At 43.4% G+C, this 21695-nt stretch overlaps 1 protein-coding gene across 1 annotated transcript in view; it reads right to left on the bottom strand.

Moving 5' to 3' along the window:
* The window catches only part of LOC123756312 (dynein beta chain, ciliary-like), a 225836-nt gene that overhangs the window by 163625 nt on the left and 40516 nt on the right, over positions 1-21695 (bottom strand). The gene's annotated exons all lie outside the window — the stretch shown is intronic.

Here is a 21695-nt window from a genome sequence, read left to right as displayed (position 1 = left end):
ATGTGATGCTCGCGGGATGTCATGACCTTACTTGAGTCACAGAAGTCAGGGAGGAGGGCTTTGTTGAGCTCCTGGCAGAGGAGACACCCCTAACTGTGTGCTCCTTCAAGTGGAGGGAACTAAGCAGGTGTTTATGTAAGGAACCTGCCAGCCAGGCGGCTATGTCACCTCAAGTCAGGAGCGGAAGAAGCCTTGCAAGGCACACCGCCTGTTTTTTTGTAGGCGGCCTATGGAGCGCCATTTTGAGCTCCAGTGAGTGAGCGTCCTCACGTTAGAGATTTCGGGGGTTTGTATGGGAGAACTACAACGTTTGTGTGGGAGAACTACAACGTTTGTGTGGGAGAACTACAACGATTGTGTGGGAGAACTACAACGTTTGTGTGGGAGAACTACAACGTTTGTGTGGGAGAACTACAACGATTGTGTGGGAGAACTACAACGTTTGTGTGGGAGAACTACAACGTTTGTGTGGGAGAACTACAACGTTTGTGTGGGAGAACTACAACGTTTGTGTGGGAGAACTACAACGTTTGTGTGGGAGAGCTGCAACGTTTGTGTGGGAGAACTACAACGTTTGTGTGGGAGAACTACAACGATTGTCAGGGAGAAGTGAGTGAGAGAACTTCATACCAGCGGAGTAGTGTATGCTGAGTCACCTGTAGCACTGGAGACGATTAGGAACACCTCCTCTGGTACTGGAAACGATCGGGAACAACACCTGTGGCTCTGGGAGCCACAGGTGTTGAATGAGCAACATGATTAGGAGCAACATCTGTTGTACTGGGGATGTTCAGAAACAACACCTGTGTCACTGGGATAATTAGGAACAACTCCTGTGGCACTGGAGACGATTAGGAACAACACCTATGGCCCTAGGGAGGATTAGGAACAACACCTATGGCCCTAGGGAGGATTAGGAACAACACCTATGGCCCTAGGGAGGATTAGGAACAACACCTATGGCCCTAGGGAGGATTAGGAACAGCCCCTATGGCCCTAGGGAGGATTAGGAACAACACCTATGGCCCTAGGGAGGATTAGGAACAACACCTGTGGCACTTGGGAAGATCGAGGAACAACACCTATGGCACTGGAGACGATTAGGAACTATATCTATGGTCCTGGGGAAGATTAGGAACAACATCAGTGGCACTTAGGAAGATTACGAACAACACCTGTCGCACTGGGGACGATTAGGAACAATGCCTGTATCATTGGTACCTATTAGGAACAACACCTGTGCCACTGGGGTTGATTAGGGAAAACACCTGTGGCAATAAGGGCGATTAGGAAAAGCACCTGTGGCACTGGGGTCGATCAGGAAAAATACCTGTGATAATAAGGACGATCAGGAACAACACCTGTGGCGCTGTCGACTATTAGGAACAACACCTGTGGCACTGTTAACTATTAGGAACACCATCTGTGGCACTGGGGACGATTAGGAACTACACCTATGACCCAGGGGATGATTAGGAACAACGTCTGTTGCACTGAGGATGATTAGGAACAACACCTGTTGCACTGGAGACGATTAGGAACAACGCCTTTGGCACTGGTGACGATCAGGAAAAATACATGTGGCACTGGGGTTAATCGGGAACAACACCTGTGGTTCTGGAGATGATCAAGAACAACACCTGTGGACCTGGGAGGATTAGAAACAACACCTGTGGTACTGGGGATGATTAGGAACAACACCTGTGGTACTAGGGATGATTAGGAATAACACCTGTGGCACTGCAACGATTAGGAACAACACCTGTGGCACTGGCGTCTTTTAGGAACAACACCTGTGGCACTCTGGACGATATTGAACAACACCTGTTTCACTATGGATTTTACAAATAACACCTGTAGCACTGGGGACGATCAGGGAAAACATCTGTGGAACTGGGGACGATAGGGAACAACATCTGTGGCCCCGAAGGCGACTAGTAATAACAAGTGTGGCACTAAAGACGACGGAGGAACAACACCTGTGGCACTGGAGACGATTAGCAACAACACCTCTGACATTGGGGACGAGCAGGAACAATATCTGTGGCACTGGCAACGATGGGAACAACACCTGTGGCACTGGAGACGATTAGGAGCTACACCTAAGGCCCTAGGGATGATTAGGAACAACGTCTGTTGCACTGAGGATGATTAGGATTAACATCTGTGGCACTGGGGAAGATCAGGAACAACACCTGTGGCTCTGGGGATGTTCAGAAACAACACCTGTAGCTCTGGGGATATTCAGAAACAACACCTGTGGCACTGGAAGGATTAGGGACAACGCCTCTGGTACTGGGGACGATCAGGAACAACACCCGTGGCTCTGGGGATGTTCAGTAACAAAACCTGTGGCACTGGAAAGATTAGAAACAACACCTATAGCACTGGGGACGATTATTAGCAACACCTGTGGCACTTGGGAAGATCGAGGAACAACTCATGTGGCATTAGAGTCGTTTAGGAACAACACCTGCGGCACTGAGGAGGATTACGAGCAACACATGTGGCACTGAGGGAATATCGAGGAAAAACACCTGTGGTTCGGGAGACGATTAGGAAAACTTCTATGGCACTAAAGAGGATCAGAACGAATATTTCTGGCATTGGGATGTTCAGGAACAACACCTGTGACACTGGGGATGTTCAGGAACAACAACACCTGTGGCACAGGGGACGTATAACATCACACACAGGGACAGGTTTAACATCACACACAGGGACAGGTGTAACATCACACACAGGGATAGTTATAACATCACACACAGGGACAGTTATAACATCACACACAGGGACAGTTATAACATCACACACAGGGACAGTTATAACATCACACACAGGGACAGTCATAACATCACACACAAAGACAGTTATAACATCACACACAGGGACAGTTATATCAGCATACACATGGATAGGTATATCATCACGCACAGGGACAGGTATATAATCGCACACAGGGGACAGGTTTAACATCACACACAGGGGACAGGTTTATCATCACACACAGGGGACAGGTTTATCATCACACACAGGGACAGGTATAACATCACACTGTGACGGTGTCCCCCCCCCCTTATATTTCTCCGACGCCAGCTGTAAGAGTCATATCTACTTTACCCGAACGTTCTCTGCTTTCCGGAGAACAATTTGACATATGTGGGAGCATGAGGTGTTCTCGCATAGGAGAGAAATTAACTAAAGAAGAGTGTTTTGGCCAGTGGCTTAGGCCCTTTTGGACGCCAAGATGGCGCCGACTCCTACGTTTTCGCGCCAAAATGTTATGATGTCAGTGGCACCAGATTGGCCAAGAACGGTGACGTGGTACAGGGAGCCAATGAGAAACGCCCCTGGCAAGTGTGACGTCACGAGTGGAGGTAGGTCCGGGCCGTGCACCCCTGTGGCGCCAGGAGTTAGATACGACACGTCGTCAAGGGCGGCCGTGCGATAGGGTCGTCCTGTCAGTCTGACAGTATTCGCGCCTCTCCGGTGAATATACACATCACCAGTGGTCTGCGAGCATCCTGTGAGGTCTTCCTAAACTCCGTGAGGCGGACAGAAGAAGGAATTGACGGGAAACGAGCAACAAGTGCTCCAGTGGCAGGTGCTTAGCAAGAGTGAAGCTTGGGCAGTGACGTCAGGGACGACTGTACAGTTTCACCAGTCGGGTGATGACGTAGTGGCTGGGCCAGTTCCCTGTGAGGAAGGAGAAGAACAAACTAGCTGGGAATACGAACGACTGCAGCCGTGAGTAAGGACTGCAGACGTAGTTGTGAGGAGGAGGCCACGCCCAGGAGACCAACTCCAACCCTTCAAGAGGTTGTGGAGGAGCACGGAGCCTGCAGAGAGAAGCAATACGGAGAAGACGCGTTTTTGGGTGTTGGTTGAGGTCCTGGGAAGAGCATCAGTGTGTGTGGGGGTGTTCCCTACAGCAAGTCGTGAGCCGGGACCAGGAGCTTCAATTCAACCCTCAACAGAGGACGAGTCCACATCATTTATGGTGGAAGTAGGTAATTCAGTTTTCCCTCCCATTCCCCTTTAGTTACCGATTAGCCAGAGTATCTTCTATGTCGTGAGCAGGGCTCACCAATGTCTATGTTTCTAGTAAGACACAGTTGTGAAGGGAGATGCTATAGACCTCTCACGAGATATATGTATGGTGTGTGATTGCACCTGTGGTTTGATGAAGAGATTACTGTGACGAGGACATTTATATTTATATGTCATTTATATTATAAGTTCGTGCCAGAGGTTATATATATAAATATACAATTTAATTAATTATAATAGTGTAAGGCTGTGTGCCTAGAGTTACTTCGTTATTATAAATATTGATAAAGTGAACTATATATACTGGAGTTATTAAATAGTATATTCATATGTCTAGTGGTTAACTGTGATTATGCCAGTGTTGTGATATACTGTGAATACGAGGGAATAATAGGCGCCACACGCCAATAGTGTGAGTATAGTGAGGAAGTGAGCAGTGTGAGGAACAGTGAGGAGTGTGAGTGGGTGTGGCATCTCGAGAGTTGCCAAACGTTCGATAACACTGCATGTGGAGCATGAGAACGCACGTCAACTGGGAGTGTTGCCATTCCCGGAGTGTTCCAGAATTGTGAAGAGGCGGAGAGAAGGCTGCTCATTTATTCCTTTGCCATGTTGTTGATGCAAAGTTATGATTCTTTGATCTTTTCAGTAAACTGCAAAACCACCGCCGTGTTTGTGTCAACCCTCCATTACCTTGTTGCTATTGAGACTATCTAAGAGTGAGTGATTTAAACATATACTTTACCTGTTACCAAATTGATTAGTATTTCCTGGGGCCACTACTATATTACTACTATTCCACTGAGGTGTTACTGGACACAGTAAACACCAGTTGGCGAACTATAGTGAACGGCAGAGCCCTCTATCGGGGCGGGCACATGATCAAGTGAAGTGATCGTGTTCTCACTCGTCTTTAGGCTATGAGGCCAGCCGGAGACAGACTGAGAGACTCTCCTGGTGAACAGTGGCACCGTGAGGATCGAGTGCAGATCCGTGGGGGCTACAGTAAGTAACGTTTATCACTACTAATACTTGGTGGTGACTGGCTAGAGAGAGAGACACCCCGACAACACACAGGGACAGGTTTAACATCACACACAAGATGCAAGAGTCAAATAGAGAGAAATCCTGCAAGAGTCAAATAGAGAGAAGGATCTGGGGGTTGATATCACACCGAACTGTCCCCAGAGGCCCACATCAAAAGAATATCATCAGCGGCATATGCTAGACTGGCCAACATAAGAACTGCCTTTAAAAACTTGTGAAAGGAATCTTTCAGAACCCTTTATACCACTTATGTAAGACCAATCCTGGAGTATGCATCTCCAGCCTGGAGTCCATACCTAGTTAAACACAAGACAAAGTTAGAGAAGATTCAGTGGTATGCCACCAGGCTCGTCTCGGAACTGAGAGGATTGAGCTACGAGGAAAGGCTAAAGGAGCTGAACCTCACATCCCTGGAGAACAGAAGAGTAAGGGGAGACATGATAACCACCTACAAAATTCTCAGGGGAATTGACAGGGTGGACAAAGACAAACTCTTCAGCATGGGGGGGGGGGGACACGAACATGGGGACACAGGTGGAAACTTAGTACCCAGATGAGCCACAGAGACGTTAGAAAGAATTTTTTCAGTGTCAGAGAAGTTAATAAATGGAATGCACTAGGAAGTGATGTGGTGGAGGTTGACTCCATACACAGTTTCAAATGTAGATATGATAGAGCCCAGTAGGCTCAGGAATCTGTAGACCAGTTGATTGACAGATGAGAGGCGGGACCAAAGAGCTAAAGCTTAACCCCTGCAAGCACAATTAGGTGAGTACACAAGGACAGGTATAACATCATACACAGGGACAGGTATAACATCATACACAGGGACAGGTATAACATCATACACAGGGACAGGTATAACATCATACACAGAGACAGGTTTATCATCACACACAGAGACAGGTTTATCATCACACACAGGGGACAGGTTTATCATCACACACAGGGGACAGGTATAACATCACACACAGGGGATAGGTATAACATCACACACAGGGGATAGGTATAACATCACACACAGGGGACAGGTATAACATCACACACAGGGGACAGGTATAACATCACACACAGGGGACAGGTATAACATCACACACAGGGGACAGGTATAACATCACACACAGGGGACAGGTATAACATCACACACAGGGGACAGGTTTATCATCACACACAGGGGACAGGTATAACATCACACACAGGGGACAGGTATAACATCACACACAGGGGACAGGTATAACATCACACACAGGGGAAAGGTATAACATCACACACAGGGGACAGGTATAACATCACACACAGGGGACAGGTATAACATCACACACAGGGGACAGGTTTAACATCACACATGAACGGTCCAAACATCACGGCCGAAAAGAAAAAATGAGAAACTAACGAAGAATCCATGGTTTAATAGGGCATGCATGAAAGCAAAGGAAAGGAACAAAAAGGGTGTGGAGGAACTTCCGAAATAATAGAAGAGTAGAAAGCAGAGAGAGATATCAGACAGCCAGGAATGAGTATGTCAGTGTGAGAAGAGAACCTGAAACAGTATGAAAATTATATAACAAATAAAGCCAAGACCGAACCAAAGCTGCTCCACAGCCATATCAGGAGCAAAACAACAGTGAAAAAACAGGTGGCGAAACTTATAACGGGTGAAGACAGGTACACAGATAACGACAAAGAGGTGTCTGAAGAACTCAATAAGAGATTCCAGAAGACCTTCGCAATAGAAGGAGATGAAATCCTTGAGCTAGGAGAGGTAGCAGAAAACCAGGAGGCCTTGAAAAGGTTCGAAATTACAGAGATGAGGTTAAGAGGTAATCTGTTATCTGTTATAAAGAGGTTATCTGTTGGAATTACCATAGATGAGGTTATCTCATGGATCTGGACGTGAGATAGGCTGTTGGTCCGGATGGAATTTCATTATGCGAACTGAGAGAGTGTGCAGAAGTACTTTGCTTGCCACTCTCGATGGTGTAGGTCACTAGAGACGGGAGACTTGCCAGAAATATGGAAAACGGCTATTGTAGTCCCAATATACAAAATGGGAGACATACAAGAGGCACGGAACAACAGGCCAGTGACCTTAATTTGAAAACCATGCAGGATGATGGAGAAGATCGTGAGTAACACATCTGGAGAGAAGGGACTTCGTGACACCACCAAAATGGGTTCAGGGAGGGTAAATCTTGCAACACAGGTTCAATAGAATTCAACGATCAGGTGACAAAGATTAAGCAAGAAAGAGAAGGTTGGCTAGACTGCGTTTTCTTGGATTGTCAGAAAGCATTTAACAGAGTCCCCCATAAGAGGCTGATACATAAGTTGGAGAAACAGGCAAGAGTAACTTGAAGGCCGGTCCAGTGGATAAGGGAGTACCTAGGCAATAGGAAGCAAAGAGTTACTATGAAGGGTGACATAGATTGGCGAGAATTCACAAGCAGTGTCCCACAGGGTTCTGTACTCGCACCTGTCCTGTTTCTGATATACGTCAACCCGTTCTCGCACTTGCTTTTAGTCAATATTGGCTTATTTAATATGTGCATATGTGACATACTAATTGATTGTGAATATTTTAGTTTACCTTGAAAAGCTTCATAGAAAACACCGACCTCACCTAACCTTCTTAGTATGTTAAGATAAGCATTTTATTGTTTCTTAATTAAAATTATTACTTAACCTATACCGTTGATAGGTTAAGTAATATTTGTAAATAAGAAGCAATAAGATGCTTATCTTAACATACTAAGAAGGTTAGGTGAGGTCGGTGTTTTCTATGAAGCTTTCCAAGGTAAACTAAAATATTCACAATCAATTAGTATGTCACATTTGCACTTATTAAATAAGCCAATATTGACTAAAAGCAAGTGCGAGAACGGGTTGTATACGTAAATGATCTCCCAGAGGTTATAGACTCATTCCTCTTAATGTTCGCTGACGACGCCAAAATTATGAGAAGGATTAAGTCAGAGGAGGACTGCTTGAGGCTTCATGAAGACCTGGACAAACTTAAGGATGGTCCAGCAAATGGTTGTTAGAGTTTAACCCGAGCAAATGTAATGTAATGAAGATAGGTGCAGGGAGCAGGAGGCCAGATACAAGGTATCATTTGGGAGATGAAATTCTTCTAAAATCAGAGAAAAAAATACCTGGGGGTTGATATCATGCCTGACCTGTCCCCCGAAGCCAACATAAAAAGAATAACATCATATGCCAGGTTGCCTAACATAAGAATAGCCTTTAGAAACTTGTTTAGGAATCATTCAGAACCTTTTATTCGACGTAGATCAGATCAATCCTGGAGTATGCAGCTCCAGCATGCAGTCCATATCTCGGAAAGCATAAAACTAACTTGGAGAAAGTTCTGAGGTTTGTCACCAGACTAATGCTCGAACTGAGGAGCACGAGCTATGAGGAGAGACTACGGGAATTAAACCTCACGTTGCCGGAAGACCTGAAAGTTAGGGGGGCATGATCACCGCATATAAGATTCTCACAGGAATTGATTGGGTAAACAAAGACCGCCTATTTAACATAGGGGGAACACGCACTAGGGGGACACAGGTAGAAATTGAGTGCCTAAATGAGCAATAAAGATATTAACGATATTTTTTTTATTGTTGAGTAGTTATTAAATGGAAAACATTAGGAAGTGATGTGGTGGAGGCCGACTCCATACACAGTTTCAAGTGAATATATGATAGAGCCCAGTAGGCTCAGGAACCTGTACACCAGTTGACTGACAATTGAGAGGCGAGACCAAACAGCCAGAGCTTAGCCCCCGCAAGAACAACTATGTGAGTACAACTAGGTGAGTACACAGGGACTGGAAAAATATAACGCACAGGGACAGTTATAACATCACACACACAGGGACAGTTATAACATCACACACACAGGGACAGTTATAACATCACGCACACAGGGACAGTTATAACATCACACACAGGGACAGTTATAACATCACACACACAGGGACAGTTATAAAATCACACTCATGGACAGTTATAACATCACACACAGAGACAGTTATAACATCACACACAGAGACAGTTATAACATCACACACAGGGACAGTTATAATATCACACACAGGGACAGATATAACATCACACACACAAAGACAGGTATAACATCACATTCAGGGACAGTTATAACATCACACACAGAGACAGTTATAACATCACACACAGAGACAGTTATAACATCACACACAGGGACAGTTATAACATCACACACAGGGACAGTTATAACATCACACACACGGACAGTTATAACATCACACACAGGGACAGTTATAACATCACACACAGGGACAGGTATTACATCACACACAGAGACAGGTGTAACGTCACACACAGGGACAGTTATAACATCACACACAGAGACAGGTTTATCATCACACACAGGGGACAGGTTTATCATCACACACAGAGACAGGTTTATCATCACACACAGGGGACAGGTTTATCATCACACACAGGGGACAAGTATAACATCACACACAGGGGACAGGTTTATCATCACACACAGGGACAGGTTTATCATCACACACAGGGGACAGGTATATCATCACACACAGGGACAGGTTTATCATCACACACAGAGACAGGTTTATCATCACACACAGGGGACAGGTTTATCATCACACACAGGGGACGGGTATAACATCACACACAGGGGACAGGTTTATCATCACACACAGGGGACAGGTTTATCATCACACACAGGGACAGGTTTATCATCACACACAGAGACAGGTTTATCATCACACACAGGGGACAGGTTTATCATCACACACAGGGACAGGTATATCATCACACACAGGGGACAGGTATAACATCACACACAGGGGACAGGTATAACATCACACACAGGGGACAGGTATAACATCACACACAGGGGACAGGTATAACATCACACACAGGGGACAGGTTTATCATCACACACAGGGGACAGGTATAACATCACACACAGGGGACAGGTTTATCATCACACACAGGGGACAGGTATAACATCACACACAGGGGACAGGTATAACATCACACACAGGGGACAGGTATAACATCACACACAGGGGACAGGTATAACATCACACAGGGGACAGGTTTATCATCACACACAGGGGACAGGTATAACATCACACACAGGGGACAGGTATAACATCACACACAGGGGACAGGTATAACATCACACACAGGGGACAGGTATAACATCACACACAGGGGACAGGTTTATCATCACACACAGGGGACAGGTTTAACATCACACACAGGGGACAGGTTTAACATCACACATGAACGGTCCAAACATCACGGCCGAAAAGAAAAAATGAGAAACTAACGAAGAATCCATGGTTTAATAGGGCATGCATGAAAGCAAAGGAAAGGAACAAAAAGGGTGTGGAGGAACTTCCGAAATAATAGAAGAGTAGAAAGCAGAGAGAGATATCAGACAGCCAGGAATGAGTATGTCAGTGTGAGAAGAGAACCTGAAACAGTATGAAAATTATATAACAAATAAAGCCAAGACCGAACCAAAGCTGCTCCACAGCCATATCAGGAGCAAAACAACAGTGAAAAAACAGGTGGCGAAACTTATAACGGGTGAAGACAGGTACACAGATAACGACAAAGAGGTGTCTGAAGAACTCAATAAGAGATTCCAGAAGACCTTCGCAATAGAAGGAGATGAAATCCTTGAGCTAGGAGAGGTAGCAGAAAACCAGGAGGCCTTGAAAAGGTTCGAAATTACAGAGATGAGGTTAAGAGGTAATCTGTTATCTGTTATAAAGAGGTTATCTGTTGGAATTACCATAGATGAGGTTATCTCATGGATCTGGACGTGAGAGAGGCTGTTGGTCCGGATGGAATTTCATTATGCGAACTGAAAGAGTGTGCAGAAGTACTTTGCTTGCCACTCTCGATGGTGTAGGTCACTAGAGACGGGAGACTTGCCAGAAATATGGAAAACGGCTATTGTAGTCCCAATATACAAAATGGGAGACATACAAGAGGCACGGAACAACAGGCCAGTGACCTTAATTTGAAAACCATGCAAGATGATGGAGAAGATCGTGAGTAACACATCTGGAGAGAAGGGACTTCGTGACACCACCAAAATGGGTTCAGGGAGGGTAAATCTTGCAACACAGGTTCAATAGAATTCTACGATCAGGTGACAAAGATTAAGCAGGAAAGAGAAGGTTGGCTAGACTGCATTTTCTTGGATTGTCAGAAAGCATTTAACAGAGTCCCCCATAAGAGGCTGATACATAAGTTGGAGAAACAGGCAAGAGTAACTTGAAGGCCGGTCCAGTGGATAAGGGAGTACCTAGGCAATAGGAAGCAAAGAGTTACTATGAAGGGTGACATAGATTGGCGAGAATTCACAAGCAGTGTCCCACAGGGTTCTGTACTCGCACCTGTCCTGTTTCTGATATACGTCAACCCGTTCTCGCACTTGCTTATAGTCAATATTGGCTTATTTAATATGTGCATAGGTGACATACTAATTGATTGTGAATATTTTAGTTTACCTTGAAAAGCTTCATAGAAAACACCGACCTCACCTAACCTTCTTAGTATGTTAAGATAAGCATTTTATTGTTTCTTAATTACAATTATTACTTAACCTATACCGTTGATAGGTTAAGTAATATTTGTAAATAAGAAGCAATAAGATGCTTATCTTAACATACTAAGAAGGTTAGGTGAGGTCGGTGTTTTCTATGAAACTTTCCAAGGTAAACTAAAATATTCACAATCAATTAGTATGTCACATTTGCACTTATTAAATAAGCCAATATTGACTAAAAGCAAGTGCGAGAACGGGTTGTATACGTAAATGATCTCCCAGAGGTTATAGACTCATTCCTCTCAATGTTCGCTGACGACGCCAAAATTATGAGAAGGATTAAGTCAGAGGAGGACTGCTTGAGGCTTCATGAAGACCTGGACAAACTTAAGGATGGTCCAGCAAATGGTTGTTAGAGTTTAACCCGAGCAAATGTAATGTAATGAAGATAGGTGCAGGGAGCAGGAGGCCAGATACAAGGTATCATTTGGGAGATGAAATTCTTCTAAAATCAGAGAAAAAAAGACCTGGGGTTGATATCATGCCAGACCTGTCCCCCGAAGCTAACAGAAAAAGAATAACATCATATGCCAGGTTGCCTAACATAAGAATAGCCTTTAGAAACTTGTTTAGGAATCATTCAGAACCTTTTATTCGACGTAGATCAGATCAATCCTGGAGTATGCAGCTCCAGCATGCAGTCCATATCTCGGAAAGCATAAAACTAACTTGGAGAAAGTTCTGAGGTTTGTCACCAGACTAATGCTCGAACTGAGGAGCACGAGCTATGAGGAGAGACTACGGGAATTAAACCTCACGTTGCCGGAAGACCTGAAAGTTAGGGGGGGCATGATCACCGCATACAAGATTCTCACAGGAATTGATTGGGTAAACAAAGACCGCCTATTTAACATAGGGGGAACACGCACTAGGGGGACACAGGTAGAAATTGAGTGCCTAAATGAGCAATAAAGATATTAACGATATTTTTTTTATTGTTGAGTAGTTATTAAATGGAAAACATTAGGAAGTGATGTGGTGGAGGCCGACTCCATACACAGTTTCAAGTGAATATATGATAGAGCCCAGTAGGCTCAGGAACCTGTACACCAGTTGACTGACAATTGAGAGGCGAGACCAAACAGCCAGAGCTTAGCCCCCGCAAGAACAACTATGTGAGTACAACTAGGTGAGTACACAGGGACTGGAAAAATATAACGCACAGGGACAGTTATAACATCACACACAGGGACAGTTATAACATCATACACACAGGGACAGTTATAACATCACACACAGGGACAGGTATAACATCACACACAGTGACAGTTATAACATCACACTCATGGACAGTTATAACATCACACACACAGGGACAGTTATAACATCACACACACAGGGACAGTTATAACATCACACACACAGGGACAGTTATAACATCACACACACAGGGACAGTTATAACATCACACACAGTGACAGTTATAACATCACACTCATGGACAGTTATAACATCACACACACAGGGACAGTTATAACATCACACACACAGGGACAGTTATAACATCACACACACAGGGACAGTTATAACATCACACACACAGGGACAGTTATAACATCACACACAGTGACAGTTATAACATCACACTCATGGACAGTTATAACATCACACACACAGGGACAGTTATAACATCACACACACAGGGACAGTTATAACATCACACACACAGGGACAGTTATAACATCACACACAGGGACAGTTATAACATCACACTCATGGACAGTTATAACATCACACACACAGGGACAGTTATAATATCACACACAGGGACAGTTATAACATCACACACAGAGACAGTTATAACATCACACACAGGGACAGTTATAACATCACACACAGGGACAGTTATAGCATCACACACAGGGACAGTTATAACATCACACACAGGGACAGGTATTACATCACACACAGAGACAGGTGTAACGTCACACACAGGGACAGCTATAACATCACACACACAGGGACAGTTATAAAATCACACTCATGGACAGTTATAACATCACACACACAGGGACAGTTATAATATCACACACAGGGACAGTTATAACATCACACACACAGAGACAGTTATAACATCACACACAGGGACAGGTATTACATCACACACAGAGACAGGTGTAACGTCACACACAGGGGACAGGTATAACATCACACACAGGGGACAGGTATAACATCACACACAGGGACAGGTTTATCATCACACACAGGGACAGGTTTATCATCACACACAGGGACAGGTATAACATCACACACAGGGACAGGTTTATCATCACACACAGGGACAGGTATAACATCACACACAGGGACAGGTTTATCATCACACACAGAGACAGGTTTATCATCACACACAGGGGACAGGTATAACATCACACACAGGGGACAGGTATAACATCACACACAGGGACAGGTTTATCATCACGCACAGGGACAGGTTTATCATCACACACAGGGACAGGTATAACATCACACACAGGGGACAGGTATAACATCACACACAGGGGACAGGTTTATCATCACACACAGGGACAGGTATATCATCACACACAGGGGACAGGTATAACATCACACACAGGGGACAGGTATAACATCACACACAGGGGACAGGTATAACATCACACACAGGGACAGGTTTATCATCACACACAGAGACAGGTTTATCATCACACACAGGGACAGGTATATCATCACACACAGGGGACAGGTATAACATCACACACAGGGACAGGTATAACATCACACACAGGGGACAGGTATAACATCACACACAGGGGACAGGTTTATCATCACACACAGGGGACAGGTATAACATCACACACAGGGGACAGGTATAACATCACACACAGGGGACAGGTATAACATCACACACAGGGGACAGGTATAACATCACACACAGGGGACAGGTTTATCATCACACACAGGGGACAGGTATAACATCACACACAGGGGACAGGTATAACATCACACACAGGGGACAGGTATAACATCACACACAGGGGACAGGTATAACATCACACACAGGGGACAGGTATAACATCACACACAGGGGACAGGTATAACATCACACACAGGGGACAGGTTTATCATCACACACAGGGGACAGGTTTAACCTCACACACAGGGGACAGGTTTAACATCACACATGAACGGTCCAAACATCACGGCCGAAAAGAAAAAATGAGAAACTAACGAAGAATCCATGGTTTAATAGGGCATGCATGAAAGCAAAGGAAAGGAACAAAAAGGGTGTGGAGGAACTTCCGAAATAATAGAAGAGTAGAAAGCAGAGAGAGATATCAGACAGCCAGGAATGAGTATGTCAGTGTGAGAAGAGAACCTGAAACAGTATGAAAATTATATAACAAATAAAGCCAAGACCGAACCAAAGCTGCTCCACAGCCATATCAGGAGCAAAACAACAGTGAAAAAACAGGTGGCGAAACTTATAACGGGTGAAGACAGGTACACAGATAACGACAAGGAGGTGTCTGAAGAACTCAATAAGAGATTCCAGAAGACCTTCGCAATAGAAGGAGATGAAATCCTTGAGCTAGTAGAGGTAGCAGAAAACCAGGAGGCCTTGAAAAGGTTCGAAATTACAGAGATGAGGTTAAGAGGTAATCTGTTATCTGTTATAAAGAGGTTATCTGTTGGAATTACCATAGATGAGGTTATCTCATGGATCTGGACGTGAGAGAGGCTGTTGGTCCGGATGGAATTTCATTATGCGAACTGAAAGAGTGTGCAGAAGTACTTTGCTTGCCACTCGATGGTGTAGGTCACTAGAGACGGGAGACTTGCCAGAAATATGGAAAACGGCTATTGTAGTCCCAATATACAAAATGGGAGACATACAAGAGGCACGGAACAACAGGCCAGTGACCTTAATTTGAAAACCATGCAGGATGCTGGAGAAGATCGTGAGTAACACATCTGGAGAGAAGGGACTTCGTGACACCACCAAAATGGGTTCAGGGAGGGTAAATCTTGCAACACAGGTTCAATAGAATTCTACGATCAGGTGACAAAGATTAAGCAACAAAGAGAAGGTTGGCTGGACTGCATTTTCTTGGATTGTCAGAAAGCATTTAACAGAGTCCCCCATAAGAGGCTGATACATAAGTTGGAGAAACAGGCAAGAGTAACTTGAAGGCCGGTCCAGTGGATAAGGGAGTACCTAGGCAATAGGAAGCAAAGAGTTACTATGAAGGGTGACATAGATTGGCGAGAATTCACAAGCAGTGTCCCACAGGGTTCTGTACTCGCACCTGTCCTGTTTCTGATATACGTCAACCCGTTCTCGCACTTGCTTATAGTCAATATTGGCTTATTTAATATGTGCATATGTGACATACTAATTGATTGTGAATATTTTAGTTTACCTTGAAAAGCTTCATAGAAAACACCGACCTCACCTAACCTTCTTAGTATGTTAAGATAAGCATTTTATTGTTTCTTAATTACAATTATTATTTAACCTATACCGTTGATAGGTTAAGTAATATTTGTAAATAAGAAGCAATAAGATGCTTATCTTAACATACTAAGAAGGTTAGGTGAGGTCGGTGTTTTCTATGAAGCTTTCCAAGGTAAACTAAAATATTCACAATCAATTAGTATGTCACATTTGCACTTATTAAATAAGCCAATATTGACTGTAAGCAAGTGCGAGAACGGGTTGTATACGTAAATGATCTCCCAGAGGTTATAGACTCATTCCTCTCAATGTTCGCTGACGACGCCAAAATTATGAGAAGGATTAAGTCAGAGGAGGACTGCTTGAGGCTTCATGAAGACCTGGACAAACTAAAGGATGGTCCAGCAAATGGTTGTTAGAGTTTAACCCGAGCAAATGTAATGTAATGAAGATAGGTGCAGGGAGCAGGAGGCCAGATACAAGGTATCATTTGGGAGATGAAATTCTTCTAAAATCAGAGAAAAAAAGACCTGGGGGTTGATATCATGCCAGACCTGTCCCCCGAAGCCAACAGAAAAAGAATAACATCATATGCCAGGTTGCCTAACATAAGAATAGCCTTTAGAAACTTGTTTAGGAATCATTCAGAACCTTTTATTCGACGTAGATCAGATCAATCCTGGAGTATGCAGCTCCAGCATGCAGTCCATATCTCGGAAAGCATAAAACTAACTTGGAGAAAGTTCTGAGGTTTGTCACCAGACTAATGCTCGAACTGAGGAGCACGAGCTATGAGGAGAGACTACGGGAATTAAACCTCACGTTGCCGGAAGACCTGAAAGTTAGGGGGGGCATGATCACCGCATACAAGATTCTCACAGGAATTGATTGGGTAAACAAAGACCGCCTATTTAACATAGGGGGAACACGCACTAGGGGGACACAGGTAGAAATTGAGTGCCTAAATGAGCAATAAAGATATTAACGATATTTTTTTTATTGTTGAGTAGTTATTAAATGGAAAACATTAGGAAGTGATGTGGTGGAGGCCGACTCCATACACAGTTTCAAGTGAATATATGATAGAGCCCAGTAGGCTCAGGAACCTGTACACCAGTTGACTGACAATTGAGAGGCGAGACCAAACAGCCAGAGCTTAGCCCCCGCAAGAACAACTATGTGAGTACAACTAGGTGAGTACACAGGGACTGGAAAAATATAACGCACAGGGACAGTTATAACATCACACACACAGGGACAGTTATAACATCACACACACAGGGACAGTTATAACATCACACACACAGGGACAGTTATAACATCACACACACAGGGACAGTTATAACATCACACACACAGGGACAGTTATAACATCACACACAGGGACAGTTATAACATCACACACACAGGGACAGTTATAACATCACACACACAGGGACAGTTATAACATCACACACACAGGGACAGTTATAACATCACACACAGGGACAGTTATAACATCACACACACAGGGACAGTTATAAAATCACACTCATGGACAGTTATAACATCACACACAGGGACAGTTAAAACATCACTTATAAAGACAGTTAGAAATCACTCTAAGGGACAGTTATAACATCACACTCAGAGACAGTTATAACATCACACAAAGGGACATTCATAAAATCACACATAGGGACAGTTATAACATCATACATAAGGACAGTTATAACATTACACACAGGGACAGTTATAACATCACACACAGAGACAGTTATAACATCACACACAGGGACAGTTATAGCATCACATACAGAACAGTTATAACATCATACACAGGGAGAGTTATAACATCACACACAGATACAGGTAAAACATCACATATAGGGACAGTTATAATATCACACACAGGGAATGTTATAACACCACACACAGAGACAGTTATAACATCACACACAGAGACAGTTATAACATCACACATTGGGACAGTTATAACATCACACAGAGGGACAGTTATAACATCACACATAGTGAGAGTTATAACATCACGGACGGAGACATGTATAACATCACACACAGGGACAGTTATAACATCACACACAGGGACAGTTATAACATCACACATTGGGACAGTTATAACATCACACATAGTGAGAGTTATAACATCACGGACGGAGACATGTATAACATCACACACAGGGACAGTTATATCATCAAACATTGCGACAGTTATAACATCACAAACAGGGACAGTTATAACATCACTCACACCACACATAGGGACAGTTATCACATCACACATAGGGATAGTTATAACATCACACACAGGGACAGTTATAACATCACACAGAGGGACAGTTATAACATCACACACAGGGACAGGTATAACATCACACACATGTGATACAGAATAGGAGATGAAGTACTTTATGAAACGGACAGAGAGAAAGATCTAGGAGTTGATATCACACCAAACCTGCCTCCTGAAGCCGACATAAAAATAATTACGTCTGCGGCATATGCGAGGCTGGCTTACTTCAGAACAGCGTTTAGGAACCTGTGTAAGGAATCATTCAGAATCTTGTACACCACATATGTAAGACCAATCCTGGAGTATGCGGCCCCAGCATGGAGCCCGTATCGTGTCATGCACAAGACGACGCTGGAAAAAGTCCAAAGGTATGCCACTAGACTAGTCCCGGAACTAAGAGGCATGAGTTACGAAGAAAGGCTGCGGGAAATGCACCTTACGACACTGGAAGACAGAAGAGTAAGGGGAGACATGATCACAACCTACAAAATCCTCAGAGAAATTGACCGGGTAAACAAGGATAAACTATTCAACACTGGTGGGACGCGAACAAGGGGACGCAGGTGGAAACTGAGTACCCACATGAGCCACAGAGACGTTAGAAGAAACTTTTTCAGTGTCAGAGTAGTTAACGGATGGAATGCATTAGCCAGTGATGTGGTGGAGGCTGACTCCATACACAGTTTCAAATGTAGATATGATAGAGCCCAGTAGGCTCAGGAATCTGTACATCAGTTCATTGACAGTTGAGAGGCGGGACCAAAGAGCCAAAGCTCAACCCCCGCAAGCACAAATAGGTGAGTACAACTAGGTGAGTACACAGGGACAGTTATAACATCACACAAAGAGCCAGTTATAACATCACTCACACAGGGACAGTTATAACCTCACTCACACATGGACAGTTATAACATCACTCACACAGGGACAGTTATAACATCACTCACACAGGGCCAGTTATAACATCAAAACACAGAGCCAGTTATAACATCACACACAGGGACAGGTACAACATCACACACAGAGACAGTTATAACATCACACACAATGACGGCTATAACATCACACATAGGGACAGTTATAACATCACACATAAGGACAGTTATAACATAACACATAGGGACAGTTATAACATCACACTCAGAGACAGTTATAACATCACACACAGGGACAGTTATAACATCACACACAGAGACATGTATAACATCACACATAGGGACAGTTATAACATCACACACAGAGACAGTTATAACATCACACACAGGAACAGTTATAACATCACACACAGAGGCAGTTATAACATCACACACAGGAACAGTTATAACATCACACATAGTGACAGTTATAACATCACACACAGGGACAGTTATAACATCACACACAGAGATAGGTATAATATCACACACAGAAACAGTTATAACATCACACACAGAGACAGTTATAACATCACACACAATGACAGATATAACATCACACGTAGGGACAGTTATAACATCACACATAAGGACAGTTATAACATAACACATAGGGACAGTTATAACATCACACACAATGACAGCTATAACATCACACATAGGGACCGTTATAACATCACACATAGGGACCGTTATAACATCACACACAGAAACAGGTATAACATCACACATAGGGACAGTTATAACATCACACACAGAGACAGTTATAACATCACACACAGGAACAGTTATAACATCACACACAGAACAGTTATAACATCATAGACAGGGAGTGTTATAACATCACTCACAGGGACAGTTATAACTTCACACAAAGGGACTGTTATAACATCACACACAGAGACTGTTATAACATCACACACAGAGACAGTTATAACATAACACATAAGGACAGTTATAACATCACACAAAGGGACAGTTATAACATCAAACACAGGAACAGTTATAACATCACACACAGGGACAATTATAACATAATACATAGGGACAGTTATAACATCACACAGAGGGACAGTTATAACATCACACACAGGAACAGTTATAACATCACACACAGAAGCAGTTATAACATCACACACAGGGACAGTTAAAATATCACACACAGGGACAGTTATAACATCACACACAGGGACAGTTATAACATCACACTCAGAGACATTTATAACATCACACATAAAGACAGTTTGAAATCACTCATAGGGACAGTTATAACATCACACTCAGAGACAGTTATAACATCATACACAGGGACAGTTATAATATCACACACAGGGACAGTTATAACATCACGCACAGAGACAGTTATAACATCACACACAGGGACAGTTAAAACATCACTTATAAAGACAGTTAGAAATCACTTTAAGGGACAGTTATAACATCACACTCAGAGACAGTTATAACATCACACAAAGGGACATTTATAAAATCACACATAGGGACAGTTATAACATCATACATAAGGACAGTTATAACATTACACACAGGGACAGTTATAACATCACACACAGAGACAGTTATAACATCACACACAGGGACAGTTATAGCATCACATACAGAACAGTTAAAACATCATACACAGGGAGAGTTATAACATCACACACAGATACAGGTAAAACATCACATATAGGGACAGTTATAATATCACACACAGGGAATGTTATAACACCACACACAGAGACAGTTATAACATCACACACATGGGCAGATTTAACATCATACATAGGGACAGTTATAACATCAGACACAGGGACAGTTATAACATCACACAAAGGGACAGTTATAACATCACACAGAGGGACAGTTATAACATCACACATAGTGAGAGTTATAACATCACGGACGGAGACATGTATAACATCACACACAGGGACAGTTATAACATCACACACAGGGACAGTTATAACATCACACATTGGGACAGTTATAACATCACACATAGTGAGAGTTATAACATCACGGACGGAGACATGTATAACATCACACACAGGGACAGTTATATCATCAAACATTGCGACAGTTATAACATCACAAACAGGGACAGTTATAACATCACTCACACCACACATAGGGACAGTTATCACATCACACATAGGGATAGTTATAACATCACACACAGGGACAGTTATAACATCACACAGAGGGACAGTTATAACATCACACACAGGGACAGTTATAACATCACACACATGTGATACAGAATAGGAGATGAAGTACTTTATGAAACGGACAGAGAGAAAGATCTAGGAGTTGATATCACACCAAACCTGCCTCCTGA

This window comes from Procambarus clarkii, chromosome 25 (genome assembly GCF_040958095.1).
Source record: "Procambarus clarkii isolate CNS0578487 chromosome 25, FALCON_Pclarkii_2.0, whole genome shotgun sequence".
In the NCBI taxonomy this organism is placed as follows: domain Eukaryota; kingdom Metazoa; phylum Arthropoda; class Malacostraca; order Decapoda; family Cambaridae; genus Procambarus; species Procambarus clarkii.
This window is presented reverse-complemented; position numbering and strand designations above follow the sequence as displayed.